This window comes from Bos indicus, chromosome X (assembly GCF_029378745.1).
Source record: "Bos indicus isolate NIAB-ARS_2022 breed Sahiwal x Tharparkar chromosome X, NIAB-ARS_B.indTharparkar_mat_pri_1.0, whole genome shotgun sequence".
Classification (NCBI taxonomy): Eukaryota; Metazoa; Chordata; class Mammalia; order Artiodactyla; family Bovidae; genus Bos; species Bos indicus.
The window spans coordinates 68,638,723-68,655,487 of NC_091789.1; the positions used below are offsets into that span (position 1 = coordinate 68,638,723).

The 16,765-nt window shown below is 35.3% G+C and overlaps 1 protein-coding gene across 1 annotated transcript in view; it reads left to right on the forward strand.

Moving 5' to 3' along the window:
- Nucleotides 1–16,765, forward strand: part of HTR2C (5-hydroxytryptamine receptor 2C) — a 349,694-nt gene that overhangs the window by 23,891 nt on the left and 309,038 nt on the right. Inside the window, exon 2 of the mRNA XM_070783916.1 lies at nt 10,529–10,589. The gene's annotated coding sequence lies outside the window, so the exon portion shown is untranslated. The remainder of the gene's footprint in view (nt 1–10,528; nt 10,590–16,765) is intronic.

Sequence of the window (16,765 nt, forward strand, 5' to 3'; positions counted from 1 at the left end):
AATACTGTTTAATATATAGTAAGCAATTGTTCTAAGGGTAGTTTGGGGTATAGTTGTAAAGAGTATTTTAAACAGGTTTTAGAATCTAAGCTTCCTCATCTAAAAATTAGGGTAATAATTTATGCCTTGAGGGACTGACCCTAGGATATATAATGTACATGAATAACCTAGCACATAATAAACAGTAGAAGAAAAAAAAAAACAGATAGATTCACCTTAAGTTCCCCAAAATCATATTTACTAGGGAAAAAAGCAGTTATAATAACATAAGAAATATTTTGACTATATATATCATGAAATTCCATTCTGCTTTTATATCTTAATTTCATGCAAAGATGGGCACAATAAAGGACAGAAATGGTATGGACCTAACAGAAGCAGAAGATATTAAGAAGAGATGGCAAGAATACAAAGAAAAACTATATAAAAAAGATCTTCACGACCCAGATAATCACGATGGTGTGATCACTCACCTAGAGCCAGACATCCTGGAATGTGAAGTCAAGTGGGCCTTAGAAAGCATCACTACAAACAAAGCCAGTGGAGGTGATGGAATTCTAGTTGAGCTATTTCAAATCCTGAAAGATGATGCTGTGAAAGTGCTGCACTCAGTATGCCAGCAAATTTGGAAAATTCAGTAGTACCCACAGGACTGGAAAAGGTCAGTTTTCATTCCAATCCCAAAGAAAGGCGATGCCAAAGAATGCTCAAAGTACTGCACAATTGCACTAATCTCACATGATAGTAAAGTAATGCTCAAAATTCTCCAAGCCAGGCTTCAGCAATACGTGAATTGTGAACTTCCAGATGTTCAAACTGGATTTAGAAAGGGTACGGGAACCAGAGATCAAATTGCCAACATCCATGGGATCATCAAAAATGCAACAGAGTTCCAGAAAAACATCTATTTCTGCGTTATTGACTATGCCAAGCCTTTGACTGTGTGGATCACAATAAACTGTGGGAAATTCTGAAAGAGATGGGAATACCAGACCACCTGACCTGACTCTTGAGAAATCTGTATGCAGGTCAGGAAGCAACAGTTAGAACTGGACATGGAACAACAGACTGGTTCCAAATTAGGAAAGGAGTACGTCAAGGCTGTATATTGTAACCTTGCTTATTTAACTTATATGCAGAGCACATCACGAGAATTGCTAGGTTGGATGAAGCACAAGCTGGAATCAATATTGCCAGGAGAAATATCAATAACCTCAGATATGCAGATGACACCACTCTTACGGCAGAAAGTGAAGAGGAACTAAAAAGCCTCTTGATGAAAGTGAAAGAGGAGAGTGAAAAAATTGCCTTAAAATTCAACATTCAGAAAACTAAGATCATAGCATCCAGTCCCATCACTCCATGGCAAATAGATGGGGAAACAGTGGAAACAGTGACAGATGTTATTTTTGAGGGCTCTAAAATCACTGCCCATGGTGACTGCAACCATGAAATTAAAAGATGCTTACTCCTTGGAAGAAAAGCTATGACCAACCTAGACAGCATATTAAAAAGCAGAGACATTCCTTTGCCAACAAAGGTCCATCTAGTCAAAGCTATGGTTTTTCCAGTAGTCGTGTATGGATGTGAGAGTTGGACTATAAAAAAGCTGAGTGCCACAGCATTGATAATTTTGAACTGTCAGATCAGATCAGATCAGATCAGTCACTCAGTCCTGTCCGACTCTTTGCGACCCCATGAATCGAAGCACGCCAGGCCTCCCTGCCCATCACCAACTCCCAGAGTTCACTCAAACTCACGTCCACCGAGTCAGTGATGCCATCCAGCCATCTCATCCTCTGTTGTCCCCTTCTCCTCCTGCCCCCAATCCCACCCAGCATCAGAGTCTCTTCCAATGAGACAACTCTTTGCATGAGGTGGCCAAAGGACTGGAGTTTCAGCTTTAGCATCATTCCTTCCAAAGAAATCCCAGGGCTGATCTCCTTCAGAATGGACTGGTTGGATCTCCTTGCAGTCCAAGGGACTCTCAAGAGTCTTCTCCAACACCACAGTTCAAAAGCATCAATTCTTCGGTGCTCAGCCTTCTTCACAGTCCAACTCTCACATCCATACATGACCACAAGAAAATGCCTTGACTAGACGAACCTTTGTTGGCAAAGTAATGTCTCTGCTTTTTGAACTGTAGTGTTGGTGAAATCTCTTGAGAGTCCCTTGGACAGCAAGATTCAACCAGTCCATGCTAAAGGAGATCAGTCCTGGGTGTTCATTGGAAGGACTGATGGTGAAGCTGAAACTCCAGTACTTTGGCCACCTGGTACAAAGAACTGACTGATTTGAAAAGACCTTGATGCTGGGAAAGATTGAAGGCAGGAGGAGAAGGGGAAGACAGAGGATGAGATGGCTGGGTGGCATCACTGACTCAATGAATGTGAGTTTGAGTAAGTGCCGGGACTTGGTGATGGACAGGGTGGCCTGTCATGCTGCAGTCCATAGGATCGCAAAGAGTTGGACATGACTGAGCAACTGAACTGAACTGATCTTAATAGCATAATAATTGATTTTATTTTAATCTAATTTCATATTAATAGTCAATTTAATTTCATATAATAGTCATATATTTTCATAATTAACAAACTCAAATCTAAGCATGGTACCTGCCTTTTAAATGCAAATCAATTCATGTCAAATTGAAAAGCTCCACCTTGTCTTTCTATAAATGTAAAATACTTTCTTCTGATATATAGCTTCAGATTGACAATGTATTTTTCTATTGAGTTTTTCCTATAATTTTTACAGTGGAGTTTTTCCTATAATTTTTACAGTGGAGTTTGTCACTTCAAGTTGAGTAAATATTATCACTAGATATTTTTTAATAAGTTTTAAGCATACCAAATAAATCCACCTGCTCTCTATAAATATTTTAAGAATCAGCTTCCAAATACTAATCAGAGCTAAACGCTACAGATTATTCAGAATCTGTCACTAGTTTGTAACTCAATTCTGAATTCAGTGTCTTATAATTTTTTTAATTAAAACCAGCAGTTGATATGTGTGTGTGTGTGTGTGTGTGTGTGTATGCTGGTACAGTTTAAATAAAAGAAAAAGCTGAAAGGAAGATATAAATTTTCACAACAAGGTACAGAGCCCTTCCACAATAACTTTTAATGAATATCAACATGACTAATTAAGTAGGTAATTTCAGTTGCTCAGTCGTGTCCGGCTCTTTGCGACCCCATGAATCACAGCACGTCAGGCCTCCCTGTCCATCACCAACTCCCAGAGTTCACTCAAACTCACGTCCGCCGAGTCAGTGATGCCATCCAGCTATCTCATCCTCTGTCGTCCCCGTCTCCTCCTGCCCCCAATCCCTCCCAGCATCAGAGTCTTTTCCAATGAGTCAACTCTTCGCGTGAGGTGGCTAAAGTACTGGAGTTTCAGCTTTAGCATCATTCCTTCCAAAGAAATCCCAGGGCTGATCTCCTTCAGAATGGACTGGTTGGATCTCCTTGCAGTCCAAGGGACTCTCAAGAGTCTTCTCCAACACCACAGTTCAAAAGCATCAATCCTTCAGTGCTCAGCTTTCTTCCCAGTCCAACTCTCACATCCATTCATGACAACTGGAAAAACCATAGCCTTGACTAGACAGACCTTTGTTGGCAAAGTAATGTCTCTGCTTTTCAATATGCTATCTAGGTTGGTCATAACTTTTCTTCCAAGGAGTAAGCGTCTTTTAATTTCATGGCTGCAGTCACCATCTGCAGTGATTTTGGAGCCCAAAAAGATAAAGTCTGACACTGTTTCCACTGTTTCCCCATGTATTTCCCATGAAGTGATGGGACCAGATGCCATAATCTTCATTTTCTGAATGTTGAGTTTTAAGCCAACTTTTTCACTCTCCTCTTTCATTTTCATCAAGAGGCTTTTTAGTTCTTCTTCACTTTCTGCCACAAGGGTGGTGTCATCTGCATATCTGAGGTTATTGATATTTCTCCCAGAAATCTTGATTCCAGCTTGTGTTTCTTCCAGTCCAGCGTTTCTCATGATGTACTCTGCATAGAAGTTAAATAAGCAGGGTGACGATATACAGCCTTGACGTACTCCTTTTCCTATTTGGATCCAGTCTGTTGTTCCATGTCCAGTTCTAACTGTTGCTTCCTGACCTGCATACAAATTTCTCAAGAGGCTGGTCAGGTGGTCTGGTATTCCCATCTCTTTCAAAATTTTCCACAGTTTATTGTAATCCACACAGTCAAAGGTTTTGGCATAGTCAATAAAGCAGAAAGAAGACTAGAGAAGTCAAAATGAAGTATCAAAGACAATTTTTGCCCATAATAAAGAATGTAGAGTTTCTTCTTCTTGGCCATTTATTAAATGCTTAGAGACTTGACATTTCCTCACCAAAGAAGTCACTGGAATATATGGCTTAGTATTAAGATCAAAGAGTCATGTCAAATAGAAAACTTCACATCATTCTCATTATATATAAACACTAAATATTTGCTGGTGCGACAAAAAGACTAGATAAAGATCAACCTTTGAATGTCTCTTATTCAATTAAAAGCAAAAGGTTTCATAATGTTTTAGTTATCTTGCCATATTTGCCATTTAGTTTTACTTTTTAATGTCCAGACCCAGCTTACACATCACTACAAAATGACACATTTACACATGCAGAGTTTCAGATATTAGAATTATTATTTTAAATTAAAATGTGTCCTTTCATGATTCTTACATTAATAAATGTTCACACTATTATTATGTGAAATCAATATATTCCCCAATAGATTTTTAAATAATATGATCAATCTTTCAAAGTTATTTCAAGATTTTTCATTTGAAGTAATGGATTTACCCTCAAAATCTTTTCAGCTTCATTGAGACAAAATTCACATATTATACAATTCACCCATTTTAAAGTATGCAACCCATTTTTAGTATACTTGCAGGGCTTGTACAACCATCCTCACAATTTAGAACATTTTTGCCCCCAAAAGAAACCCTATACAGAGTAGCAGTCACTCCCCACTCCTCAAGCTTCTATGTCCCTTCCTCCCTCAGACAGCTCTAGGCAATGAGAGATCCTTTCTGTCACTATAGATTTGCTTATTCTGAAAACTTGCAGATTTTTAACAGATGCACCTGCTGGGAATGGCAGAGGTTGTTTATATACTAAGAGGCATTGACAAACAAAACAAAAGAAAATTTGTGGTTGGAGCCAGGCAATATGGTCTTGACTTATCTGTCTAAATCCTTATTTTACACTTCTAAATGTTAACAAATTTTGTATCAGAACTTCTATTATCCTTATTTTTTGTTACTAAATTTATTTTAGTCCTGCACAATCAGTAAAAGGGAGGTGTTCAAAGTACTCGTGTTCAAAAGCAATTAATTAGGAAAACATAAATTTCAAATTCTTGCCTGGTGGCTCAGACAGTAAAGAATCCACCTGCAATGTGAGAGATGTGGGTTCGATCCCTGGGTTGAGAAGACCCCCTGGAGAAGGGAATGGCTACCCACTCCAGTATTCTTGCTGGAGAATTCCATGGACAGAAGAGTGTGGTGAGCTACAGTCCATGGGGTTGCAAAGAGTCGGACACAACTAAGTGACTTAGCACAAACTTAAACTGCTAGTTCATGTATTTCATCCTATCCAGTCAGCACTTGCCAAATATGACTATCCTTTCCAGAAATTAGGCATTTATATCAGAAAAAGTTTGTGTATATGCTATTTGTTGTTGAATACCATAAGAAACAGTTGATTCAAGCTTGCCATCTTTTTTTTCTAAATCTTTAATATGGAACAAGTTTCCTTAAAATTATACCTATTCAGAAGTTATTTATGAAGCAAAACTGCCTCCCTTTTGATTGGCTTTGAATTATTCTTTTACAATAGTGGTGTACTATACAGCACATTGGAGAAGGCAATGGCAACCCACTCGCATATTCTTGCCTGGAGAATCCCAGGGACAGAGGAGCCTGGTGGGCTGCCATGTATGGGGTCACACAGAGTCGGACATGGCTGAAGCGACTTAGCAGCTGCAGGAGCAGCAGCAGCATCACACATTAGTAGGAACTTTCAACTGTTGAACATTTTAGCTGCCAACATAAAAAAAAAATTAAGTATATAAAACCTGAACATAAAAACTGGGGCTCAACCCGGTGCTCTGTGACAACCCAGAGGGGTGGGATGCAGTGGCGAGGGTGGGGGTGGGGGGCGGTTGGGAGGGAGGTCCAAGAGAGTGAACATATGTATACTTAAGGCTGATTCATGTTGTTGTATGGCAGAAGCCAACACAGCATTGTAAAGCATTATCCTCCAATTAAAAAATAAATTTAAAAAACTTGTACTTTCTACCCAAGATATTATATAGGTATCTATCATTTAGGGCTTCCCCTGTGGCTCAGCTGGTAAAGAACCTGCCTGCCAATGCAGAAGACACAAGAGACACGGGTAAGATTCCTGCAGAGGATCCCCTGGAGAGGGGAATGGCAACCCACTCCAGTATCCTTGCCTGGAAAATTCCATGGACAGAGGAGCTTGGCAGGCTATAGTCCATGGGATTGCAAAGAGTTGGGGACACAACTGAGCATGCACACACACATTTACTATTTAATAAACTCCTCATTAAAACAAACAATCTCATAATGGCTAAGAAAATGCATACATTTCATTTAAATTTATATTAAAAATCTTATTTACATCCCCCAACACTTGTTTTAATATTTTTTTTTCTGGCATACATGCTTTAAAGGGCAGGATTGTGTTAGACAAAGATTGAGATATTAAAGAATCCATGGTAACTTGAAGAGAAAGGTAAGATTAATAAGTCAACAGTATAAAGCAAGGTGATATGTTTGCTTTCAACAGTCTGTAAATAAGACTCCATGAAAGAAAGAAAAAATGTTTTGAACAAAAGATAGAAGAAATAGAAAAGGAGAAGAGCATACTGTATGGTTCTATTTATGAACTTCTAGAATTGCAAAAATAATCTATAGTGATCAAAGTAAGAAAGTGGTTGCCTGGAGAAAGGGGGTGGGGATGAAATGACTACAATGGAGCAGGAGGATGGAAACATTCCATCTTCATCGGCATGGTGAATACAGAGGTGTGTAGTCCCTCATCAAAACTGGACTATACTTTAAATATTTGCATTCTATTACATGTAAATTATGCTTCATTGAATTTTTTAAATGTCAAAGTGGGCAATAAAGGGTACATTTTGGTTTAAATGTGGTCATGTTTTAATCCTGAAAAACGACTCTTTATTTTTAAATGTGGACTATCCACGTTATTCTGAAGAAGTACATTCAGCTCTTTTGTAATGTTAGCATTTCCTCATCCAACTCAGGACTGAGTACTAGAATTTTAGTGATGACTTTTAGCCACATTAAGATAGGCATTTCTTTGATAGACACTGTACTCTAAATGCCTACTTTTCCCCCATTATTTCAACTGAGGGAAAATAAAACAGCAAATCCATTAAATTCTCATTTAGTTCTTAGGACTTTTAAAGTACAATTTGAATTGAAACCACCATTTTGTAATATCGTTTTTCAGGGCAGGCTGAAATCAAAATAACAATACTTTTTGTAGGAAAAGCCAGATTGAACAATCACAAAATTACCTTTAATGTCATTTTTCAAAGCAATTATAAATAGCCTAGGAGGCAATAGGATTGCATATAAGAGATTCAAAAATATCCTATGCTATTTTTGTGGGAGGAAATTGTATAGTGTTTGGATTGATATGCAGAGTGAGTTTGTGGTCAGAAGTAGCTTTCTTTTCTATCTAGAGTCAGTAGCCTGCAAAAGAGAAAAATCTATAAAAATCAGGAGGAAATTAAAAAAAAAAAAAGAACTATTCAGTAAGATGGATAGAAACTTAAAATGACAGAACATTAGGAGAGTATCACTGAAACATACATCACCATATGTAAAATAAATAGCCAGTGGAAATTTGCTGTATGACACAGGTACCTCAAATCTGGTGCTTTGTGACAATCTAGAGGGGTGGAATGGGGTGGGAGGTGGGAGGGAGGTTCAAGAGGGAAGAAAGGTGTATACTTTTATGTCTGATTCATGTTGATATATGGCAGAAACCAACACAATATTGTAAAGTAATTATCCTCCAAATAAAAATAAATAAAAAAGAACAGAAAATATATCTCAGACATGTATAAATGAGAGAAAAAGGCTGGGAAAGGAGAGTGTGTGATAGATGCAAAACAATATAAAGAATGTTGTGGTTGTGGGGGAGGAGCAAATCAAGTAGGGCTGAAGAGACACAGAAATTGAGAAAAAGATTTAATTTCCCCTAGGGTATTCCAGATTTCTTCAAAATTAATTAAAATTTAAGGCATGTACACTAACATTTTACAAACACCAGAAAGTATATTTTCAGTTAACAGATTTTGAAGAAATTGTTCTATCATATTGTTTTTATGAATGAGTAGAAATGCTTCATTATGAGATATATCAATCTTTCCTCAAGGGGTGGGGTGGGAATTTGAAATAAATAAATCCTGCACAAATAAATGGCATAACCACAATCACAGCTCACATTGTTCTGACTGCAATAGTCACAGTTAACACTAGGAGGCTGTAATTCCATGGGCAGCAGTTCCCTTCTGACCACAAATGTCTTAGTCCCTGCAAGGGTAACTTGTACAGGATAGTGAAATTAAGTGTGTTCTACAGCAGGTAGAACATGTCATTACCGTGTATTAAAAGGTTTTATGCTTTTCAGCATTGCTATGTAAAATTTTTATTGTATAGACTAATAACTTGGCCATCAACTTCTTCATCAAGCATGGAGTCTCACCATTGCTCCAAGATTGCTACTAATTTTGTACTTCTGCTTCTTGAAACATTCTAGGTAGAACCAGTTCTGCATCCCTTTTCCTGAAGAAATTGTTTTTATATACTATAAGTCCTCTACCATTTCATTAAAATAGAGGTTTAGTGTGATTGTGTGTTATCACATAGTTATTTCAATAAATCTTTGTGCTACTTGGAGCTGTGAAAGAAATAAAAAATACTAGTTCAATTTTTAAATTTATAACATTAAATGTATTTTCTGAAAGTTAGAGGAAAACAGCAAAGTTTCATCCAAGTTGTTTTTTACAACTTTGAATTCAGAACAATTATCTTTATTTACTGTTATAGGAATGAAAAATATAACAATTTGTTCTTATGGTCCATTGTATCTTGGATGATTAAAGGGGTAGTTACATTAAATTATTTACATTGTGGCTTTAAATTTTATCACAAAAATATTATATACTATGCTTTAAGCATGCTAATTTATATTGATGATTATGAGCTAATAAAATATTTTAATGTTTCAAATAGTATGGTAATTAACATTTCATATGTATTTCTCACCACAGGAGAAATGGTCTTTACAGCATATTATTTTACTTACTTAGTTCAATGAAAGAATTAGCTTTGTAGCAGAGGAAAACATTTCCTTCTACCCTCTTGGGTTCAGGAAATGAGGCCTGCAAATTAAACTGACAAAGGCGAGATTAAAAGAAGTAAAAGGTTTATTTCATATGCATATAAAGCCGCAAAAGAAAGCAGCTGGCTTGTTGAATGGTTCAAGTTAAAGGCATAAATACCTAATTTAGTAGGGAAAGGGGAAGGGTAAGGAATTGCTTCTATGGAAAAAAACAAATAGGTTTCATTAGGAACGACAAATGGGTTTTTAGGAGAACAGACAGGAGATAAGATTGTGGTAATGTTTGTCTATACAGGTATGAGTGATCTTTCCATCTTCAAGAGCCATAAAACTCCCTTGGAGTGGCGGTTTATCATAGCCTCATTTCCCAGAAGTTGTTGTTTTTAGTCAGATAAGGGAAGCTCCCAGGTGGCTTTTTTTCTGCATATATTGAATCTCAAAATAACTTCAACTTAAACGAATCTTTATACCAACTCTGGGGTTCTGAGTCTGTTCCACAGCTTTATATTTTGTATTTAAAACTTTGGGGTCATGTTTAGTATGCTCTGGGAAACTCTGTATGCTTAAAACATGTTAAATATTAATGTTGTTACACCAAAGTTATTTGTTCTACTGCAGAGGTGTAGCTAGCTAATGTTTGTTTTAATTTTATTTCCACATCTCAAAATAAATACTGTCAATTGATACTTTTAAGATAACTAATATGGAAATGGTGATTTTTCAAATGTTATTTCCCTTTCCAGCTTTCAGTATTGTTTTAATACATATGGGTAACATAGCTAGCACTTAAGTACTACTGATCTGTAATTATTTTATATAAAATGATGTTTTAACTTAATATTTGGCTTAGAATTTTGCTGATTCATTTATACATTAATTGATATTTAATTTCTTCTTTAACTGAAGGACTGACACTGATGTACATGCTATACTAATGCTTGTTTTTTTTTTTTTTTTATTCATTTAGTATAAATGAAGCTGTCTTTATTCTGGCACTAATGGATATCAGCCTCATTACTTTCCAGTTAACACTTTATATGTGAATAGCATGAATAGTTGCCTTACTTATAGAGTTCTTACTGCATTTTTTAAAATGTTTCCTTTTAGGGTTACCAGCCAATATCCATGAGCATCTGTAGGCCAATGTTCACCATCCTTCAAAAATAATGTAAGTATTCCCATAAACATGCCCCAAATACTATTTGCAATAATATTCAACCATTATATTTAGGTGATTCCTATTATTTAGCCTATTTAGACCTACCTCTGAACTAGTAAAACATTTGCCATTAGTGTCATCTAAAGAATATTATTTAACTGGTAAATAACATTTTAATGCAACCTAAAAAAAATGGTTTCAGTCTATCTTATTATCAAATAATGTGTTGAACAGACACCCTTACCAAAGTGTTAATCACCATCAGAGTTTATATTAAACAAATAGAAAATAACATAAGAACAATTAAGTTAGTGAAGACAAAATGTAAATATTATGTTTTCTCCTTAAACAAAGTCTTAATATCCAACATTGGGGCATACAGAATCCAGCTATCATTTTCTTATAATAAATTTTAGAAAACAAAGCTCTTGAAAATTCTTGGTGGAGTGACCTGAAAATTTCAGGAGGAGTAAGAGCAAAGGCTTTGAACTTTTGTTTCTCAAAAGGGATATCAAGTTATAAATGCTGAAAAAACTCTTCTAGAGAATGGGCTAGGCTTCCCTGGTGGCTCAGAAGGTAAAGACTCCACCTGCAATGCAGGAGACTTGGGTTCAATACCCAGGTCAGAAGATCCCCTGGAGAAGAGAATGGCAGCCCACTCCAGTATTCTTGCCTGGGAAATTCCATGGACAGAGGAGCCTGGTGGGTTAGTCCATGGGGTCGCAAAGAGTCCCACAAGTCAGATACAATCAAGCAACTAACACTTTCTTGTTTTCTTTCATGCTATTTTATGGGGCTTACCACATTTCACTAGTGGTAAAGAATCTGCCTGCCAATGCAGGACACAAGAGATGCGGATTCGATCCCTGGGTCAGGAAGATCTCCTGGAGTAGGAAATGGCATGACCCACTCCAGTATTCTTGCCTGGAGAATCCCAAGAACAGAGGAACCTGGCGGGCTGCAGTCCATGGGGTCACAAAGAGTTGGACATGACTGAGGGACTAAGCATACATACACACAGAATGGGCCACTCTGCATTCTATAGACTTCCTGAGCATGATGATTTGATTGGATAAATATATTACAAGTTAGGTAAGGTGGGTCAATATGTGGTCCCTCATTTTAAACTCCAGACTAAATAGGGGATTCTCAATTAAATTTAATTGTTCTTAGAGTCCTACACATATATTTAATACCACAAAATGTTTTTAGAATGGTAGTTTTGGGGGAAGAACAGATACAATCATAGAGGTTAGCTCTCTTTGACAAAAAATTTTTTTAAAAAACTCTTTTATCATTATATAAATGAAATTAAATAATACAAAAATAAAGTGGAGAGTAGAACTCTATCAAAATTGGAGAGAGATTGGAAATGGAATACGGTTGGGAATGTCTGTTGTATACATTATTGATAATCAAGAAATAAAAGAAGAAAATGCTGATTTTTACATCCAGACAGTTGCACCAAAATTACTGTAGTAAAATGTACCAGTAGTCAGAATGGCAACCATTAAATTGCCTTGCTTGTTTTTTAACGACTTTCACTTATGATGATGACAAAGGTTTTACTTCCTTTGTTTAATATGTATTGGAAAGTTACTGAAAGCCAGCTTTCCATAGAGGAAAAATTGACATTCAAAAAGTGTAATATGTAAAATTTGAAAGAGCCCCAGCAGCTGTCCTGGCAGTGCACAAGAAGTCACTCATTTTAAGTTTGTGAAGATCTGAGTTTGCCTGCCGATGTTTTCACTGTTGGAGAAATAGGTTAAGGTACACATGCAGGTAAGTTTACGTTCTCAAGCTTCAAACTGTGCTCACACAAGGCCATCTCACATAAATCAATGGCCTCATAAGCCTTGCCTCAGGACAAAGTAAAGATCAAGGTAGCAGAGACCAAAGTCACCCTTAGCAGAAGGTGACATTAAGACTAAAAATGTATCTCCGTTTCAGTACTATTCCATTCTTACCATACTGTCTCTATTATGATCGCTCCTGGCTCTTCTTCCAGGCATGCGCACCCCAACCCTCTCTGTACACACACCTGCTGGCATCTTGCTTTTATCCAGAAGATTTAACACACAAATTCACCCTATGGTGGCAATACCTAATAACTCAGATCCCATCCAGAGAGACATGTTTTAACACTGAAAATGTGGCTCCAACTGCTAAATTTATTGATGGGCTGAAAGAGAAAACATACCTCAAATCTCACTTACATGGTTGTTGCCTACTTCACTTCTCCGAAAGGCTGGCTTTGTCAGGGCATGTTAGTGACATGAAAAATATATGTATAACCAACCTAATTAGAGACTGGTTATTTATGGTAAATAATTTTGTTAGTATTAAATGTGTCAATTCTCACTGTATATAGAAGAATACCAAGAGTTATATTATAATGTATAATGTATATAAATACATCCACAACCTGATAGTCTCCAATTCTTTAAAATGTTGGGTACCTGGTGATTTCTGTGGCTATTTTAAGTTATATAAGAGTCGATTGATTTAAAAAAAAAAAATGTCAGTTGACCTGATTTGTTTCCAGCTATCATTCAAATTTAATAAAATCTTTCCTAAAATCCTACTTATATTACCATGAAATATATATATCATAGTCAAGGTAATAATTTAGGTAATGTATTCAATGTCTCCTGTGAAAAATGATCAGCTGGACAACTGTGCTTCTCCCGAGCTGGATAGGTTTGTAATATCAGTAAGTACCAAAGGTAAACATTATCTTTTTTTCTGTAAAGCCATATCAGCATTTAAAGCTTCTTCACAGAAAATGCTAATGTAATGAAGAAATGATGTACATACATTGATTCTATGCTGTCATGACAGGATTTATACTTGTCACTCTCTTGACACATATATTAACAATTTAAGAATTTTATTTTTTAAACTTTTATTGATGTGGCCTTCTGTTGCTACAAATAAATACAAATTCACTTAGAATTATTTTCAATAGGAGTTCTATGATATAAAACTATTATGCAATATTTTCTCTAATAAAAATTAATAATAAATTAAAACTTAAACTATAACAAAAATTAACTATTGCCAATATTGATAGACAATTCCAGTATTTTACTTTGCAGTGTATTGTATTTGTTTTATTCCCAAAGAGTTTAATTTCTTGGATTTAATAAAATAAGTATGTTTTATCACTCTTCAACTCTTCATTTGGTTAAAGTAAATAATACTTAATCAAAACCCATGAAAAGTGTACAGAATTGAGTGTGAAGTAACAGAATATAATGTGTCCTGTGTAGAGTAAATGCCTTTTATATCACCTACAGAAACTAACATAGTATCTTGCACATAATATGCATTTAATAATATATTCAATAATGAATTTAATAATAACTATTGAACTAATAGTGGTAAAATAATGTCACTTTTAGAAGAGAGGTGATCAATTGGGCATGATTTTCAGTAAATGGATATATCTACACATTTAAAACATAGGAAAACTATAGCCTTTATAAGAGAATTCCACATGTCACACAGTTTTTACTTTTATTAATATTAAAAAAATTAAGTGGTCTTTTATAATAATTAAAGTGAAAAATATGGCATTAACTACTTAATGAAATATTTATTGATTTTAATAATCAAATTTAACCAATTGATAACTTGAAAAACTACATACTATATGTATTTTTCACTCTAAGTAGCCTGCACCAAAATCCACAAAGGCTGACAACATAGTTTAGAACGTACACATCCTAAGCTATGTCAACTTTTCAAAAGTGAAAATGACTTTATTTTGGAAAGGTTAGTAGCCAAGCAGTTTCAAAGGAGAATTATATTTCCATCCATACTCGATAATAATAGTAAAATAATTTCACATGTATGTTTTCTGTCTTTGGATATATGGCTTTCAAAGTATGCTTACACCTTTAAAGTATACACTTTTAAAACATTCACACCTCCTTAAATATAAAATATGGGAATAACTTAAGTAACTACAGCAAACAGATTAGTACATGTCATATAGAGGACATTGTGGTCTAAGAGTTTATGACATAAAAAATGTTGATTTTTTAATTTCACTCTTAAAGTATTTAGTACATATTGCTCTAATTTAAGTAATACCACATTTAAGAAAAATCAAATTAGATATTTTAGTGGAGTGGAAGTTTTTATGTGTTGTGTGAAATGAATATTTGTGTATTGAGTCATGGTTCTATTACATTTTTATCTTATTTAAAAATTACTTTACCTCCACCAAAATTAAACACGTGATCTAGACAAGTAATACACTGCATAGGTTAGCTTGCTACCAACTGCTTTCTGAAATATTCCTTCTTTGCCAATCTAGGTACGGTCATTCATTTAGCTTTCTCAAAATTAAATATCTTTATTTGCATATTTAGAGATACTAATAAACTAGTACTAAACTAATAAGACAATAAGAACATATGAAAATCAAATAGTTGTGGTATATTCATCAAAACCTGTATATAATTAACTGGCATTCCATTGAATATTCCCCTTGACTTCACAGGGTTTTGATTATGTGAGAACATACTCTCAATGTGTTGCAAGTTTCTTAGCATCATAGCTAATGGCACTATCACTTAAATAGTTGGATTAGGCAAGAAACTGTCAGCCATCCTTACACATCTTCCTATCCCTTATGTCCCATAACCAAATTCATCACTAACTCCTGTCAGCTTTAGCTCCTAAATGTCTTCACTCCATTTCTATCATCATCACACCAGTTTGGCTTTCTATCATGTTTTGTCTCAGTACTGGGATAGGCTTCTAACTAATCTGCACTGAATTATATATTTGCATTCCCAAATTCATTCTCCCAATTCTTCTTTCTCTTAGGATAAAGACCCATATCTTTATCATGGTTTATAGGAGACCACCTGATCTGGCCCCTGTCAACTTCTTCAGCATCATATTTTACCCTTTCCTCTTGCCTCCTCCTGCTTCAGCTACATGGTATACTTCCAGTTCCTTGAACTCATCATTCTTTCTCTTCTTTTGTGCAAACCTTGCATTTCCCACCTTTCCTAACACATCACCAGATAACTTCTATTAAGCATTTGAAACGTAACCTGAAAGATATTTCTTTCTGGGAATAGGGAAGACTTCCTGCCTACCTTACCTCCCAAGACTAAGTCACCTTCCTCTGTTAAATACCCTCATAGATAACTCTGTATAACTTTCTACCATACCACTTATCTCAGTCCATAATTATACATTTATGTTTGTAATTAGCTGAGGACTGCCATGTCCTCCATTAGATGTAAACTCCATAAAATCAGGGACTGTTATTTGCTTGCTCGATATTATATTTTTAGTATCTAGCACAGTTCCCAGCATATGATTCAGCAACAATTCATTGACTGACTAACTGAATGAACAAATAGGCATTATCTCTTAAAAAGTCATTTGTTTAACCTTTTGAAGTGGTTAATATGTGGCTGTTCAATTGCAGAGGATTTTTCTACTCCCCCTGGTGGTAACTAGTGTTAGTTATAAATATTGCATCCTGGTGAAAAATTAGATCCCTCAGTTACTATGGCCTTACCATAGGGTTGCAGATGTGAGCTATCAACTAACTTTGATAAATACAATAATAAAAGTATTGCCATGACTTTAAATGTAATATTAGCTATACAATCAGCTGACACTTGTAAATGCCTGATGCCACATATGAATTGTTGATTGGTCCAACAGGGATATTGAATAGGTCTCTCTTACCCTGTTTCATGCACCAAGAACTTCATATTCACATAACTAAATCATATCACTGCTATGCATTATTAAATAAGAAAATTAAAATTTATGGCAAATGAATTATACGATAACCTGTAAAGTATTAAGGATTATTGCTAATGAGGCTTACACATTAAAAAAAGATTAGGAGTTTGGGCAGGGATGGACTGGGAGTTTGGGGTTAGTAGGTGTACACTATTACATATAGAATGGATAAACAACAAGGTCCTACTGTATAGCATAGGGAAATATATTTAACATTCTGGGATAAACCATAATGCAAAAGAATATAAAAAATAATGTATATATGTGTATAACTGAGTCACTTTGCTGTACAGCAGAAATTAATGCAATATTGTAAATCAATACTTCAACAAAAATTAATTTTAAATAGACTATTCAATATATATTGAATTTAATTATGAATAATCATTGATTATATGAATATA